This window comes from Pongo pygmaeus, chromosome 4 (assembly GCF_028885625.2).
Source record: "Pongo pygmaeus isolate AG05252 chromosome 4, NHGRI_mPonPyg2-v2.0_pri, whole genome shotgun sequence".
NCBI lineage: Eukaryota > Metazoa > Chordata > Mammalia > Primates > Hominidae > Pongo > Pongo pygmaeus.
Window position 1 is genome coordinate 131,686,995 of NC_072377.2, and position 17,225 is coordinate 131,704,219.

Below are 17,225 nucleotides of genomic sequence, written 5' to 3' on the forward strand. Positions count from 1 at the left end.
CATTGGAGTCCAGTCCAGCTCTGTCACTAATGCTTAACCTTCCTATGGGCTGTTTTCTCACTTGTAAAAAGGGGTCCCTAATACTTGCGCACCTTACAGGAAGTAACATAAGCCAGGGTATTTGTGAGGGCGTTTTGGAAAGCATAAAGCCCTCTTGCAAATGTGAGATGTTATTATTGCTTCCCTTACCCTGGCTCTAGTTTCAGCCCGGGGCCTGCCCACAGAAACCAGCTGTGGCTGTTTCCTCTGTGTCCCGCGGTAGCACCGAGGAGGCTGGTGCACTGGGCTCCCGTGGTTCCCGCCCGGGCCCGCCGCAGCTGGCTCTGAGGAAGCGGCTCTGAGGAAGCGGCTCTGAGGAAGCGGCTCTGAGGAAGCAGCTCCGCTGCACCGCCAGCCCCGTCCTCGCGCCGGCGACCCTGGGGAGGGTCACCTCGCCGGGTCGAGGCCTCCCGGGCAGGCCTGGCGGAGGGAGGAGCGAGGCCTGTCTGCGGGAGACCCGGGGAGGCGTGTCATGTGCAAAAGGGTGAGGCTGCCAGGAGCTCACGCGCGGGGGAGTGAAAGAACGGGGTGCAGGGGCTGCTCAAGGCGAGGCGAGGCGGCGGAGAGGCAAGCGCGAGCGACCAGGAAGCAGGAAGCCCGGGCAAGCTACCTGTGCCCTTTACGGCACCTGTTTATTTTCAAGTGGCTTCCTCCTTCAGCTCCTCCGGGCGTGTGTATCAGCCAGCATGGCGTCTCTGCCCCATGCGCTGGGCCGTGAGGGGCCCGCCGGCGACGCGGGAGGCGGAGGGAGGGGAGCGAGCAGCGCACCCCCCTCTAGCGGCCGGAGCAGGGACGCCCAGGGCGCAGGCTTTCGGGCTGGACCTCGAGAAACGTGTGCAAAGTATGTGTTTTTGCTTGACACTTGGAGAATTCTGTTTTTTGGCTTTATTCCTAAAAAGCAAAGATGGGCAATTGAGATAAATGAAAAAGAGAGGCATCAATAAGAAAAACCAACGAGTTCATCAGTGAATTTTTATGGCATCTAAAATTTTAGGTTTTGGTAACTAAAACATAGTGTAGGCAGCAGATGAGACTGTAATATCCCTCGTAGTTTGTCCATGTCGTTCCCCAAGCGTGAAGTATTATGGCCATCGGCAGCAAAAAAGCGTATTGGTGAGATTTCAGGGGATGAGATCTCTCTCATCAGCAGCCATTCCATCCCATTTTCTTCTCAGGACTGGTTTTTGCTGTTCACTTTTTCCCCTTCCTAGCCCCATTGATCAGGGAAAGGGGTGGAGCTGGAAGGCAGGGAAAAGTATGAGTCAAAATTAAGCTCCGATGTTAAAACCCTGGTGTTGAAACCCCGGTGTCCCCAGGCTTGAAGCTAACTGCATGGCGCTCACCCTTTAAATGGTCAACATCCAAGCGGGAAGGCAGAGAGGTCCAGGACGAAGCGACCACCCCAGGGAGGGAAGGACACAAGTGAAATCTGCTCTGGGAGTCCCAGATCTTAGTTCATCCTTGGAGAAAAGTCCCAGAGCCAAGAGACTTACAAAGTGAGATGAATGAAAGAAAGAAAATAAACAATTGTTGGGTCTGTCAGGAAAGGAGAATGTGGGATTGACCAAGAACCGTTATATTCCAGGCTCCTTACATATATTATGTATCCCTCCCAGCAGCACAGTGAGGCAGGCCTGCTTTGTGATTTCATTTTGCAGATGGGGAGACTGAGGCACGTGGAATCTGTTTGTCAACACCACATGGGTTTGTGGATCTTTGATTTGAATCTCAGCCTCTGTCATTTTAAATCTTGTGTTATTTTCTTAATGGGAAGCAAGAAAAACATATTTGTGTCCTAATAACCCAATAGAACTGTGGTATTTTAGTGCTGGAAAAGTGCCTGGGGCCACTTATTCAGTCCCTTTCAATGCCTTTATTTCAAAGTTGAAGAGGCAAAATTGCCCAGAGTTGGGCAAGGCAGGCTTGGAATGCTGTCCTGTGTCAGTGAAGGGCACCCACCATCCACCCAAGCCTTTTAGCCCAAATCTGGACACTATCTTGGTGACTCCCCCCTACCTCTTACACGGGATCCATTTGTAAGTCCTATAAGCTTCAGCTCTAAAGAACTGAATCCTCCCCCTTCTCTCTCCTGACTTTATGCAGTAGTCTCCTAATTGATATTTCTAATTCCACTCTTCACCCTGTAGTCATAGTGATGTTTACAAAAATGAAATGGTTTCATTCCTCTGCTTAAAGCACATCAAATAAATCTCATACTCTTAGATTAAAATCTAAACTCCTCAGCGTGGCTGCTAGATCCTCCATGAGCTCATCCTTTTCTGCTGATCTTGCTAGGGTCCCTCTCTTCTTCCTGCTCTCTGCTGTTGCCACATGGCCTCCTTTCTGTGCCTTGGGCATATTAGGGATGTGTTGCCGGAAACACTCTTTCTTGGAATCTAGTTAGCACCTTCCCATCCATCAGGTCTCTGCTTAAATGGCAGAAAAGCCTTCCCTGACAGCTGCACTCCAAGTGACCCTGTAAAATTACTCTATCACATCAACTCCTTTATTTTCTTCATAGCATTTATCACTGTCTATAATCTTCTTGATAATCTGTATACTTATCTTTATCTACTAGAATGTAAGCTGGGGATTTCACTATGTTGTTCATTACTACTTTCCAAGGCTTAGACCAAGGCCTGATACATAGAAAATACTCAAAAATATTTGTTGATTGAATAAATGACCAAATGAGCTTAGGCTTCTTGATTCCAGGCCAGTGCCCCTTCCTTCATTGGCCCACTATGATATAGGTGTGTGACATACTTGGGAGACGGAAAACAGAAAGGTCAACTCCAAAGGCTAGTAGCATCAGGAGAATGGAGAATTTGGAAGAAGAGAGAGAGCCTAAACAGACTGAGAAGCGTGGGAAGGGAGAGCAGGGATTAAGTCTGGACTGTGGCCTGTGACAAGATCTCCAGTGAATATTTCTTGATTTATCCACAGACACTGCGATGGAGTTTATTACACATAACAGCAAATTCCAAAGCAGCAGTGGCAGCAGAAAACAATGAAGGCAAAGGAAGTAAGCCCGGGAAGAGAAAGCAGTTTTTGGACAACAGTTCCTTCACCTCAGCATTTTTCATGGATTTCAAATAAGCGGTAACAATATTTTTATTTGCACATTTTCTTTGAAAATAAAAATGATCTTATTGATTTTCAAAAAGAAAATAATCAAAGCATATGTTTAGATTTTTCTTGCTATTTTATCTTATTTACAAGTGTAATGGTTACCATTCAGGTGAGGTGGCATATTCTGAAGCATCCAGAAGCTTTCTCTCCAACGAAATTATCTTCCTCATTTTGCTTAAATTTTATATAAGTAGCTGAAAGGAGCTTTAAAATGCTGACAATCAAGATCAACAAAGGCTGAGAAGTTACTACATACAATCCTGTGATCCCCGAGCATGATACATTGACTTTGAGAACTTTGAGGACAGGCTCTATGTTCTGTTCAGTTTAGTGTCCTAAGGTCAATGGCATATGGTGTTATGCTAGGTACTTGGGAAACAGTCAGTGTCTTTAGGATGCTTAGTAGATGTTCAACAAATGTTTAAGATGTGGCGGGGAGCAGATGTGAAATGGTAACAAAAAGTAGTACAGGGTAAATGTCCCAAGAGAAGTACAAAACTTGGAGATGTAAAGGAGGAAATCATGGCTTTTCAGAGGGGTCAGGGAGAACCTTATGAAGGGCAAGTATTTGAAGATAGAAAAGATGGGCACTTATTATTAAATGGATGAATACATGCATTAAATTGCCAAAGGACAGAAAATTCCAAGCAAACACAGAGGCAGGAAAGCATCGCAATTGTAGGATTCAAGCAGAGGAAGAAAAGCCAAATGTCTGGAGCAGCAGGTTGAGGAGACTGTGCTGTTGAGGCCTTGGACCCCAGTAGATGTGAGTAGAGTGTTCTGGATATTTCTGTGAGCCTTAATCCCACCTTGCTGGAGGTAAATTTAATCTGTCATTTGGGTGTTCTCTCTTCTTCAGTCTCTCAGAGACTTTGTGGTTCCTTAAAACACAGGCGAATTACTCCTAATTTTTGGCTTATTATGGTGGCCCTATTGTTGAAGTTGTCATGAACTCTTGAATGGCAGTGACTCTGTTTCTCTGCTCTTCTTGGCCTGCAGGCATCTTTCTTCACAATGGAAGCCCTATTGCCAAGGGTACAGCCTCCCTAGCTTCACCACACAGTTAGGCCCCGCAGAGTCCTTGTCGTCTTCCCCAGGTTCTGCTAGAAGTAGGACACAGGCCCCTTGATGATTGTGGAAACCACCCCACCTTCCTGGTATAGGGCAGTATGGCAGTCTCCTTCTCTCCTTTGTTACTTCTGCTTCTACCTGTGTTGCTCCAGCATAATCCACTTCAGGAACCCAAGCTCTTGAAGACCAGGACACAAGCAGGTGTGGTAGGTCATTTGCTTTCGAGCTTCTGCCACAAACTTCCCTGAAGTAAGGCGGCAATTAGCTTGGCTACTTGCTTGGAATAGGAGAGGAAAACACTGGCAATGAAAAGCACAAATTAGTAGTTCAATAAATCATCCTTCATATGCTTAACTGGGTGGACAATGAGAAGGCACTGAAGGTTAATGAATAATAGTATTCATACTTTATTATTCACCTTTTTTCCCATTAGATTAAGAATGGAAAGAAAGATGAAAAGCTAAAAGAAAGCATGGTAGAGGATGCTAGAAATTGGAGATTTGGAGGATACAGTCTTACCAGGAACTCATTTGTCATGGCCAGCTAAACTCTGGGCTGCTCACTTCCTTTTTTCCTTCACTTCGTTTAATCAAGGCTGAAGCAGGTGGCCCTAGTAATAAGGTTGAGAGGTTTCCTGTTGCATCTAGGTGGGAATCAACTTTTCATTTATTCCTGGACATTACATTAACTTTGAAAGTTATCTATGGGGATTTTTTAGCTGAGACCATTTTCAAATAGGCCTTCTGCGTAGGGAGAAATTCACTAGGCCTCAACTAACAGAAACCCAGAAAAAAAGTGACTGAAAAAATTAGGGATCCAATTATTCTTATTTACATCTGGAAGCAGAGTCAGGGCTCATACTGAGGATTTGTGAAGCCCCCAGGATCCTCCTGTATTTCCGCTCAGTAATCCTTACCATGCTTTTGGGGCCTGGTGGTCACAATACTGTGGCTCCACCTCCAACATGATGTATCTAGGAAGGAAGAAGGTATGCACAAAGCATCCAGTCACTTGAGTCTATGTGCCTTTTAAAGAGCTTCCACAGAAGTTTCATCCTTTGACTTTCACTTGTATTTCATTGGCCAGAACTGTGTTACATGGCCATTCATAGGTGCAGAGTGGGCGGGAAAATAAAGTTTTCAGTTAGGCACATTGCCACTGAGAAAAATTCAAGTTGGTTTGTAAAGAAGAAATGGATATTGAATAGACAACTAACAGTGACTGCCACATTCTATACCATTTTGTCATTTTATCCAAGTTAATGTGCCTCCTGGGAGAGCAAACCAAATTTTAGCAAACAAATAAATCTTCTATCAATGCTTCTCTCCTCTGTGCATCTACCAAAATGAATCCACCAAAAAGAAATAACTTTTGTATTGGTATCTCATATTATGCATATTATAATTTCCCTCCATTCACATAGATCATACTGAATTGATTATATTTAGGGATTCATAAATGTAGTTATTTAGAAAGCTCCCTATAATGGCCAGTTCTTTGTTAAGTGTCTTTTAGTGCTTTCTTCTTCTCTCACTTTTTACTTTTCTATGTGGGCTATCATCTCATCTATATTGGTAGTTCAATAACAACTTATTTCCAACTTCCATATCTTTTTTTTTTTTTCTTTTTTTGAGATGGAGTCTCACTCTGTCACCCAGGCTGGAGTGCAGTGGCGCAATCTCGGCTCACTGCAACCTCCACCTCCCTGGTTCAAGCAATTCCCCTGCCTCAGCCTGCCGAGTAGCTGGGATTACAGGCGCATGCCACCATGCCCATCTAATTTTTTTGTATTTTTAGTAGAGATATGGTTTTACCATGTTGGCCAGACTGGTTGCGAACATCTCACCTCAGGCAATCCATCCGCCTTGGCCTCCCAAAGTGCTGGGATTACAGGCGTGAGCCACCATGCCTGGCCTCCAACTTGCATATCTTTATGAGCCAGTTATTGCTTATAACTGCATTGTCCTATACATCCAACTTTATTCAGAATAAGAACTAGTTTCACAGATGCCTTAAATTCAACATACCCAAGGGATCTTAGTGTCTTTCTCTCCCAAACTTTTACCTCCTTTGTGTTTATTCACCTCGGTGAGCACACATGCCCACACCAGAAACCTGTGAGTCATTCCTGAATCTTCCCTTATGTTTCTTCCTCCACACAACCATTTGATGTTTAAAGTTTTGTCCAGATAGTATACTGAATATTCTCAAATGTGTCCTCTTCTCTCTAATCCATTGCTACCCCTTGGGTTCACCTAGTTTGGACTAGTTGTTTTTAGCTATTTGTTGCCATGTGAATAGCTGTCTGTTAGATTTATTCAGTAACTGCATGTCATCCAGAATCTGCAGCTCTCTGTGGTAATTTTTAAATTATCGTGTTTTCATTTGGATGATATTTTAAAACATGAACAATTGTGGATCACCTCAATGGCTTCCTTAGAGCTGAGTACTGACAGTTGATTTTGGTACCTGCACCAAATCTGTCTCCTGCATGGAAATCTGTCTCCATACAAGTGATGTCATCATTCACATTGAATTAATAAATTAATTTGAATTGTATTGTTTTTGTTAGTTTATACACATTTTTATAGTTGCAAAAGAGCTATAAGCATAAGATGCTTGCACTTAATTTTATATCTAAATAACAATATACTAACAATATTTAAGTGGAGTTTTGGCTCTAGGATAATTTATCCTTTTAAAGAGGGTGCATATATTAATGAAGTGGGTTAGCCCAGGGTCGGCAAATTTTTTTTTTGAGACAGTGTCTTGCTCTGTCACCAGGCTGGAGTACAGGGGTGCGATCTCGGCTCACTCCAACCTCTGCCTCCAGGGTTCAAGCGATTCTCTTGCTTCAGCCTCCCAAGTAGCTGGGACTATAGGCACGCGCCGCCATGCCCAGCTAATTTTTGTATTTTTAGTAGAGATGGGGTTTCACCATGTTGGCCAGGATGGTCTCCATCTCTTGACCTCATGATCTGCCCACGTCAGCCTCCCAAAGTGCTGGGATTACAGGCGTGAGCCACCAGGCCCAGCTAGCAAACTTTTAAGGTAAAGAGCTGGATAGTAAATATACTAGGCTTTGGTGGCCATATAGCCTCTGCCATAACTACCGAACTCTGATGTTGAAGCATGAAGGCAGCTGAAGACAGTATGTAAACAAATGAGTATGGCTGTGTTCAGTACAACTTTGTTTACAAAACCAGGCTATATTTGGACTCCATGTACAGTTTGCCAAGTCTTGGTCTAGAGAAGACACTCCAAATCCTTTGGCTTGATGTACAGTGTGTTCATCTCTCTAGACTCATCTCCAGTATTCTGAGCATGCCCTGTGCTCCAGCTGGACAGAACTACTTCTATTTCCCAAGGACGTCACCCTCTCCCACTATTCCATGCCTTAGCAAATGCTTCCTGAGATATCCTTCCCTGTCTTCTTAAACTTACTATCTCCATCTCATTCTTAAAATAAAACTTAAAAACTGCCTCCTCTTGGAAGCTTCTCTGGCCCTTTGAACTGAGTTTATGCTTCTTTATACTTGCTCTGTACTCCCAAAACACTTTTGGGAAACTTACTTGTATTACAATTGGGCATTTACTTGATTATTTGTAATCAAGATTAGAACAATCTGCTGTTCTAGACAGTTTCCTTGAGAGAACTGAGAGAATCCTTTCTTTCTTTTCTGCAGCTTAAGCTGCTGCACCTGTTGCCCCCAGATTTAGGGAGTGATGGAGAGAACAGAAGGAAATAAGAGAGAGTATGAATTCCATATTGACTTCCTATTTACCTAAAGAAACTAAAAAACAAATCCCAGAAATGTCTGCGTTTTCCTTGAATTGGCAGTAAGGTATTTTTCCATTTGTGGAAGTGGGTCTTGTGATCTAAGTCAGTTTTGAAAAAATAAAGGGGGTTTTATGTTTGCACATCTGGGTTTTGGGACTGTAAAATTCATGCCTGTTGTAGAAGTCATTTAACTTCGGCCTGGTGTGGTGGCTCATGATTGTAATCCTAGCACTTTGGGAGGCCGAGGTGGGTAGATCACGAGGTCAGGAGTTCAAGACCAGCCTGGCCAACACAGTGAAACTCTGTCTATACTAAAAATACAAAAGTAGCTGGGCATGGTGGTGGGTGCCTGTAATTCCAGCTACTTGGGAGGCTGAGGCAGGAGAATCACTTGAACCCAGGAGGCAGAGGTTGCAGTGAGCTGAGATCACACCACTGCACTCCAGCCTGGGCAACAGAGCTAGACTCTGTCTCCAAAAAAAAAAAAAAAAAAAAAACCCAAAAAACAACAACAACAAAAACGTTATTTAACTTTGATAAATGGTGGGACTTCACTGAAAAATAAGAGACGAAGAAGAAAAAGAAAACATGCTATGTGTGTTTTGTTTTGGGTATGGTTAGGTAGGCTGAGTTGGGGAGACAATAATGAAAGCCTGGATTTTTAAATCCTACAGCAGGAAGAAGCCCAGAGGGGACTGTTAGGGAAGCAAGCCTGTGAGTGGTAGAAAGGCCAGTAATTTTAAGTCCTGGGCAGGGTGAGATTTGAGGACTCAGGGCCAGGGATGTGGGACTTTCCCTCTCCCTCTACCTCTTTGCCCTTCCCTTGCTTCTCCCTGCTCCCTTCCTCTATTTTTGTCATCTGGATGTTTCTACCCTATGGTGTCTTCTACTGAATATTTGGGAAATGTTAATGCTAGTCATCTAACTGTTAAAATCAAACTCTTTTACCCTATGTAGTTCTCATTAAATGATGCTGATGATTTTATACAAATGTGTTGACATTTTACCATATTATGTTTTTAACAGGGTATAAACTTCAGACTATCTATATATATATGTATATACTGAGATGGAGTCTTGCTGTGCCACTCAGGCTGGAGTGCAGTGGCGCAATCTTGGCTCACTGCAACCTCCACCTCCCGGGTTCAAGCAATTCTCCTGCCTCAGCCCCCCGAGTAGCTGGGACTATAGACATGCACCCCCACACCCAGCTAATTTCTGTATTTTTAGTAGAGTCGGGGCTTTGCCATGTTGTCCAGGCTGGTCTCGAACTCCTGAACTCAGGTGGTCCACCTACCTCAGGCTCCCAAATTTCTGGGATTACAGGCGTGAGCCACCATGCCTGGTCTCAGACAATATTTTTTATATATATAAAAAAAACCAAGGTCTTCCTTTCGTCCACACATGGAGGTTAGTGGTCCTTCTCTAGAAACATTACCATCATCATCATCATCATCATCTCATTGACAGCTTGTGGTATGCCAGGCACTGCACATGTAGCAACTCAGTTTTGGCACCAACCATATAAGGAAGAGTTCTGTGACATCCCATGTTACAGATGTGGACACAGAAAGGTTAAGTAACTTGCCCAAAGTCACATGGGTGGGAAGTGGCAGGGCGGTCTGGCTCCTGAGGTGATGTGCTTCACCTCCACACTCCACTTCCTCTCCAGATTCTAATTCCCAAACTTACTAATATCTTCTAATTGCTGTAGGATATTCATCCCCCATCCGTGTCTATTTATGATCTATATCCACCTTTTGTGAATACAACCAGTAAAGTTTTGTCTGTATAAATGATCTGTGTAAATGTCTCTTGGTATTAAGATGGCTCATGAGGAAATAGAAATTATATTTTGCAGTCCTTGTCTGGTTTCCACAGTAATGGATTATGTCTATAGGATATGAACTCAATAGGTTAGAAAAGTGAAAGAATCATTATCAGTAATGGTACAACTGACATCATGTGGCTCCTGAGGTGATATATTGAGAAGGACAAACATCACCTATGCGATAGTACTGCCAAAATGTTTCACCTCAATCTAATCATGAGTAAACAATCAGACAAACACACATTAAAGGACATCCTGCAAAGCCGCTGGCCAGGACCCTTCACAGGCATCAATGTCATGAAAGACACAAATGCTGAGGAACGCTTGAGATTGATGGAGACTAAAGAGACAGGATAACAAAATAAATGTGTGAGCATTATTTGGATCCTAGATCAGGGGAAAAAACAGCTATACAGGATGTTATTGGAACACGTGGGAAATTTTGAATTTGGACTGTATATTAGATAATGTTAAAGTTCCTGAGCAATAATTATATGCTGGTTGTATAAGAGAGTGCCTTTGCTCTTAGGGGATAGATGATGGAAGACACACACACACACACACACACACACACATACGGGAGAGAGAGAATATACACAGTAAATATATATATATATACACACACACACACACAGTTTTACGTATATACTTTATATATATATAAAGTTAACAAGATGTTAACAATGGATCTAAATGAATGTTAAATGGATGATTGCTGTAGTACTCTCATGACTTTTCTGAAGGTTTGAAATGTTCATAATTTAAAAATATATCTGGGAGTAGAGAAAGATTGGGAATATAGATCAGGCTAGATTAGTCCAGCATTGATTGTTGTTGGCGCTTAGGGTTGAGCATATAGGGGTTCATTAGATTATTCTGTCTACTCTTTTAGATGTTTGAGATTTTTGCCCAACAAAGAGTTTTTAAAAAGAGAATGATTTAGTCAGATTTCCTGCTGGTGACTCTCAATAAATGTTTGAAGAGAATAAGCTGCCATGACAGATGGCTTCTCTACCTGTGTCTTACCCTCACCCCTACTTCTACCCAGCCCCAGCTACTATTTTCCCTTGCCTGGACCCTGACCCCATCCCCCATTTATTATCTAGCCTGAAGCCAAGGTGATGTTTTTTAAAATGCAAAACTGATCACACAAGCCCTGCCTGAAACCATTCAAAGTCTATAGAGTATTTTAGGAGGAAACTTTCTACCTCTGTTCAGCCTGGGCCCTCCTCACTCACGGGCTCCTTTCCCTGGGTTCTGGCCTCAGGGCAGTTTTAGGTCTCTTATTCTTGCTCCAGTCTTCCCTACACCTATGTAGAGGCTTGTCCCTCAGACCAGAATGCTGTTTTCCCTCTTTATCAAGTCAGGGCTTATTCATTCTTTAAATATCAGTTCAATATCACTTCTTTATGAAATCCTTCCCTGGTCTATTTGCTTAGCATGAAGCCCCAGCATGGACCTGGTAGCAGGTCCATTTCTCTGGTAACATCCTAGTTGGAATTATAATTCTCTGTGATTGGCTAATGCCTTCCTCTAGGTTGAAAGCTCTCTGATGTCTCTGTTTTGCTCATCATTGTATCCATAGAAGGTGCTTGATATCGACACATAATTTCATACATTTTTAACTATTTTTTTCACTAACGTTATTTAGAATTTTTATCTTCATAGAGTTCCTTTGTATTTATCTTCAAAAGGACAGGTGATTGTCTCCTGAAGCTGAATTTTAGTTCTTAAATTGATGTGATCCCCTCTGACAATATGGAAACATTATTGTCATAATCCTCCTTGAAAAATTGGTTAAGTCACTTGGCTTCTGTTTCCTTTCACAATCAATATGACTTCATGCAAAATGATGCAGCAGTTCACATCATTCTGTCAGCCCCTATCAAAGAAATATTGTTTTCTAAAATTAAAATTGTGAATCAACTCACAGGAAGATGTTGTCAAATCAACAAAGAATCATCGCTTATATTACACTGCCAAATTTTTGATAAGCTTAATTCCTCCAAATGCATTTAACTTTAATGAAGAGTAATACAATTTAATAACAACATAAAATGGAATAATTTATCTTTCCAGACCTAGACATTGGGCAGATGTCTTCTGCTGAATAAATTGTGTCAAAATGCAAAAGATTTTTCCTTCTCCTTCAGATTTATCTCTCCTTATTTTTATATATGTGGCTTGGGCGATGATCTATATGTACATATTTAATTGAATCACTCATCAGGCTATAGTGTTTATGGTTGCACATCTCTGGGATTTGTTGTTTCAAGTTCCCGAGGCACTAATATTTATATAACCCAATAAAATTTGATAATTATTAGTGTATTTGTCAAGATTATTTCAGTTGTAAGTGACATATAACCAAACTCAAATTAACTTAAGCAACAAAGGGAATTTACTGCCACATATAACTATGGGAAGCAAAGGTGGAGGTTGGTTTCAGGGGCTCAGAGGAGGTTGATAGGAGTGTCTCTTCATCTCCTGGCTTGCTTTGCCCTGTGCTACTGTCATTCTCAGGTAAGCTCTCTTCTTATAGGTAACAAAGGAATGTTCATGAAGCAACACAGTAAGTTATTCATTGATATAGGATGAATTTTGGATATTTACAGATGGGGTAAAAGGCTCCAGCTGAGCCTAAACTGGGATTTGGATTGTGCCTGGGTGTCAATTTATGTGATATGATTTTTTGGTGGGGGGCTTAAGGAGAGGATTTGTTACAAGACTGCTGGGAGAGGGGCAAAATGGGGAAGCATTGCTTGGTGCTATGTGTTCCACCATGGTTCAAGGACTATTAGTTTGGAGCAAAAGTAATTGTGGTTTTAGCCATTAAAAATTACTTTTTTGAGCTTCTATGGAAAGTAGAGCTATAACAGAGAGTGAAATAATCACTTTTTTGAAGAATTTCATAAATTATGAGGGGATTGTACAGTTTTGGTACATTAGGGTGTGATAGCTATAAAATGCTTCCAGGAAGCAACAGTGCAAGACAGCACAGCATCTCACAGGGAGGCACTGAGGAGCCCAAAGGCTATAATTTCCCTCTTGAGCACCCTCTGGAGACTCCAGAGCTGCTTGGGTCCCTATGGTATGGTGCCAGAGAGTGGATTTTAGAAACAGTATCTATAGCTCCTTGTTTATGGGGGATGCTTCCACTTAGTTTTATAGGGATAGATTACATGACCCCAAAAGGTTACTTAGAGGGAGGGGAACAATGCAGAACACATTGTCAGCATTAAATCAGTGAATGAATGTGAAGATACAAAGAAACAAGGTTTGTGTGTTGACAAATGCTTCAATTTGATAAGACATAAAACAGGCAGCTTATGTAGAAAGCCAGTGGCATTATCATAGGATGTTTCTCATTTACTGCCTATAAGGAAGTCATGTTGTTGCTCTGTAAAAGCTTCCAAAGATAGCACCAGTACTAGAAGAACCATGTCGGTCATGTTGCAAATACCTGAGCAACATTAAGACTTGTTACATTGGGAATATTCTTCCTATATAACCCCTTCTCTGGTTAAAAGCATTAAAAAATTTTAAGAGGCATATATAATGAAATTGCAGGGATTTATACATTCAAATCAGTGATGTGGTCTGCAAAAGGTAAGTATAAATTGTTATCTAGGTAAAATCCTCTATTACTTTTGTTTGTATAAGTTCGGATCTTAAATTAAACTGCTGCTAGCAGAATGCTCATTAAAGTGGATTTAAAATTCCAAATGAAATGTTATTGATTTCAAAAAGGGTAAACACAACTAAGCCTTTAGAAACATCTGAAGTTATTAAATTATCAACTTAGTTACTGTTTTTTATTTTTTATTTTTAGTAACTTGATTGTTTATTAGGTAAACTGCATAAGGTAAAACGTTTGAAATGGAACTGAAAGATATCAGCCAATAGTTATTTTCCACAGACATTTAAAAATTAATGGTTTGCTGAAAAATGGTGATGGGTTTTGATCTCCGTGGCCCCCAGATTCCTGGACCTCATAAAAAATATAGCCTACTTTATGTCTATTTGAAGGAAAGATTAGGATGAGGGTCAGAAGATAAATTTTTAGCCACAAGTATCTAGACAAAAGAGCCTGACTTCGCCCTATCACATTTTCCATGTATATTTATGGACTGTACCATTTGGGTATTATAATAAAAATTTTTATCTGTCCCTGGAGGCAAAACTGAGTTATATATTAAATGGCTATTTTCTTTGTTTTCTGCTTAGGTATGCATGTAATGTGGTAGCATAATATATATTCCACACTTGTTTCATTCCTGCAGAGAGATAATATTTTTGCAGCTGACAGAGTAAAGACATCCTGTGCTTCCAGAATAAGAGAGAACATATTGTCAGGATAAAATACAGATGTTCCCATTGTTTTTTCTACCTCATGGTTGTTTTCAGCAGAGGTTAACTTTCATGGGCATATTTCCCTGTCCTTGTTTGGGCAGTTGGACACAGAAGTTCATAGTAAATTCAGGACTATTGAAGATGGTTTCAAGGAATGTATTTCAAAATGTTTTTAGTGGGGGAAAGTAAGTAAAAAATTTATCCCTCCCAAAAAAGCTCTTTTCATAAGAATGTTGAAATTTAAATAACTTTCTTATTTCTCTGTAAGGAAGGAAGTTGAGTATGTCCAATTTTTCTTTCTTAAAAAATTTATTTTTCTTAAGTGAGAAACAAATACAAAGTTTCTTTCATCACAGTCTAGAAAAAATAAATGGAATCTTTTGTGACAAAGATGGTATCCTGATTACATCTGATGACTCCCTCTTTCCTATTCTAGAAAGAAATAATCCAAAACATGTAAAAGGGTTATAAAAAGGTCATTTGTGTATCATCATCAGAAATTTTTACCTATATCGATGAAGCTCAGGAGTTTTAGTTGGAAATGCTAGAGGTGGTAGTAAATGAGGGGGTCACTAATAAGCCACTGTTCACATTTTGGCTGTTCATGCTGGAAAAACGAATTCTTCCACTGTAAAGATAAGAGAAAAATCACCAGTCAAAATCTAGAGACCAAAAATATGTCTTGAAAATAAAGAGAAGAGTAACTGTAAAACATTCTTCTGCTGGGCATTGTGGCTCATGCCTGTAATCCCAGCAGTTTGGGAGGTGGAGGCAGGTGGATCACCTGAGGTTGGGAGTTCAAGACCAGCCTGACTAACATGGAGAAACCCCATCTCTACTAAAAATACAAAATTAGCTTGGCATCGTGGTGCATGCCTATAATCCCAGCTACTTGGGAGGCTGAGGCAGGAGAATAGCTTGAACCCAGGAGGTGGAGGTTGCAGTGAGCCAAGACTGTGCCGTTGCACTCCAGCCTGGGCAACAAGAGAGAAACTGTCAAAAAAAAAAAAAAAATTCTTTCAGAATATAGGGCATAAATTTCAAGAACTGGCAATTTAGAAGACAGTCAAGAGACAGGAAAGATGAAAGCAAAAGAAATAGTATTATTGGGCTATCGTGCCACTGCACTCCAGCCTCCAGCCCAGGTGACAGTGCAAGACTCCAAAAAAAAAAAAAAAAAAAAAAGAGAAAAGAAATAGTATCATTATCACAGGAGTTCCAGAAGGAGAAAACTGTATGGATGAATGAAAGCAGTAGCCAAAGAAATAGAAGAAGGCATTTTTTCCAAGTTGAAGAATTCAGTCTTCACATAGAGAAAGCTTACTGAAGACTGGGCAGACATAATGAAAAAAAGCCATATTCAGGTGGTTCACCATATTCTGGATAAAGAACAAATGCTAGAAGCAGCCATCTAGGAAAAAATGTCACCCCCGACCCCACAAGTTTAAATGACATTGGACTTCTTATTTGCAACACTAACACTAGAAAACCTGAGAGAAAATGTGTGACTTCTGAAGAAAAGAAATTATGTTCCAATAATTATATACTAAACCAAGCTATTATCAAAATGCAAGGCAAATCAAAGCCTGGTTCAGATTTGCAAGAATTCAGAAATTGTATGACTCATGTATGCTTTTTTTTAAAAAAAAACAAAAAAACAAAGTATACCTTTAAGAAAAAGCTAATCAAAATAAAGAATTTTAGAAATGTAAAGACATGTTTAAAAAATAGCAGTGAGCTGTTCAAGGAAATAGGAGAGGACACAAACAAATGGAAAAACATTCCATGCTTATGGATAGGAAGAATCAATACTGTGAAAATGGCCATGCTGCCCAAAGTAATGTACAGATTCAATGCTATCCCCATCAAGCTACCGTTGACTTTCTTCACAGAATTAGAAAAAACTATTTTAAATTTCATATGGAACCAAAAAAGAGCCCGTATAGCCAAGATAATCCTAAGCAAAAAGGACAAAGCTGGAGCATCACGCTACCTGTCTTCAAACTACACTACAAAGCTATAGTAACCAAAACAGCATGCTACTGGTACCAAAACAGATATATAGAGCAATGGAACAGAACAGAGGCCTCAGAAATAATGCCACACATCTACAACCAACTGATCTTTGACAAACCTGACAAAATCAAGGAATGGGGAAAGGACTCCCTATTTAATAAATGGTGTTGGGAAAACTAGCTAGCCATATGCAGAAAACTGAAACTAGACCCCTTCCTTACACCTTATACAAAAATGAACTCAAGATGGATTAAAGACTTAAACGTAAGACCCAAAACCATAAAAACCATAGAAGAAAACCTAGGCAATACCATTCAGGACATAGGCGTGGGCAAAGACTTCATGACTAAAACACCAAAAGCAATGGCAACAAAAGCCAAAATTAACAAATGGGATCTAATTAAACTAAAGAGCTTCTGCATAGCAAAAGAAACTATCGTTAGAGTGAATAGGCAACCTAGAGAATGGGAGAAAAGTTTTGCAATCTATCCATCTGACAAAGGGCTAATATCCAGAATCTATAGGGAACTTAAACAAATTTACAAGAAAAAAACAAACAACCCCATCAAAAAGTGGATGAAGGATATGAACAGACACTTCTCAAAAGAAGACATTTATGCAGCCAACAAACATGAAAAAAAGCTCATCATCACTGGTCATTAGAGAAATGCAAATCAAAACCACAATGAGATACCTCATGCCGGTTAGAATGGTGATCATTAAAAAGTCAGGAAACAACAGATGCTGGAGAGGATGTGGAGTAATAAGAACACTTTTACACTGTTGGTGGCAGTGTAAATTAGTTCAACCATTGTGGAAGACAATGTGGCAATTCCTCAAGGATCTAGAACCAGAAATACCATTTGACCCAGCAATCCCATTACTGGGTATATACTCAAAGGATTATAAATCATTCTGCTATAAAGACATATACACATGTATGTTTATTATAGCACTGTTCACAATAGCAAAGACTTGGAACCAATCCAAATGCCCATCAAT

The 17,225-nt window shown here is 40.7% G+C and overlaps 1 protein-coding gene across 2 annotated transcripts in view; it reads left to right on the forward strand.

Moving 5' to 3' along the window:
* Positions 1-222: 222 nt before the first annotated feature.
* MEGF10 (multiple EGF like domains 10) overlaps positions 223-17,225 on the forward strand; it is a 241,187-nt gene continuing 224,184 nt past the window's right edge. The window contains exons 1-2 of one of the 2 annotated variants that reach the window (XM_063665197.1): positions 223-523; positions 2,986-3,141. The gene's annotated coding sequence lies outside the window, so the exon portion shown is untranslated. The remainder of the gene's footprint in view (positions 524-2,985; positions 3,142-17,225) is intronic. The other variant, XM_063665198.1, reaches the window with a different exon arrangement.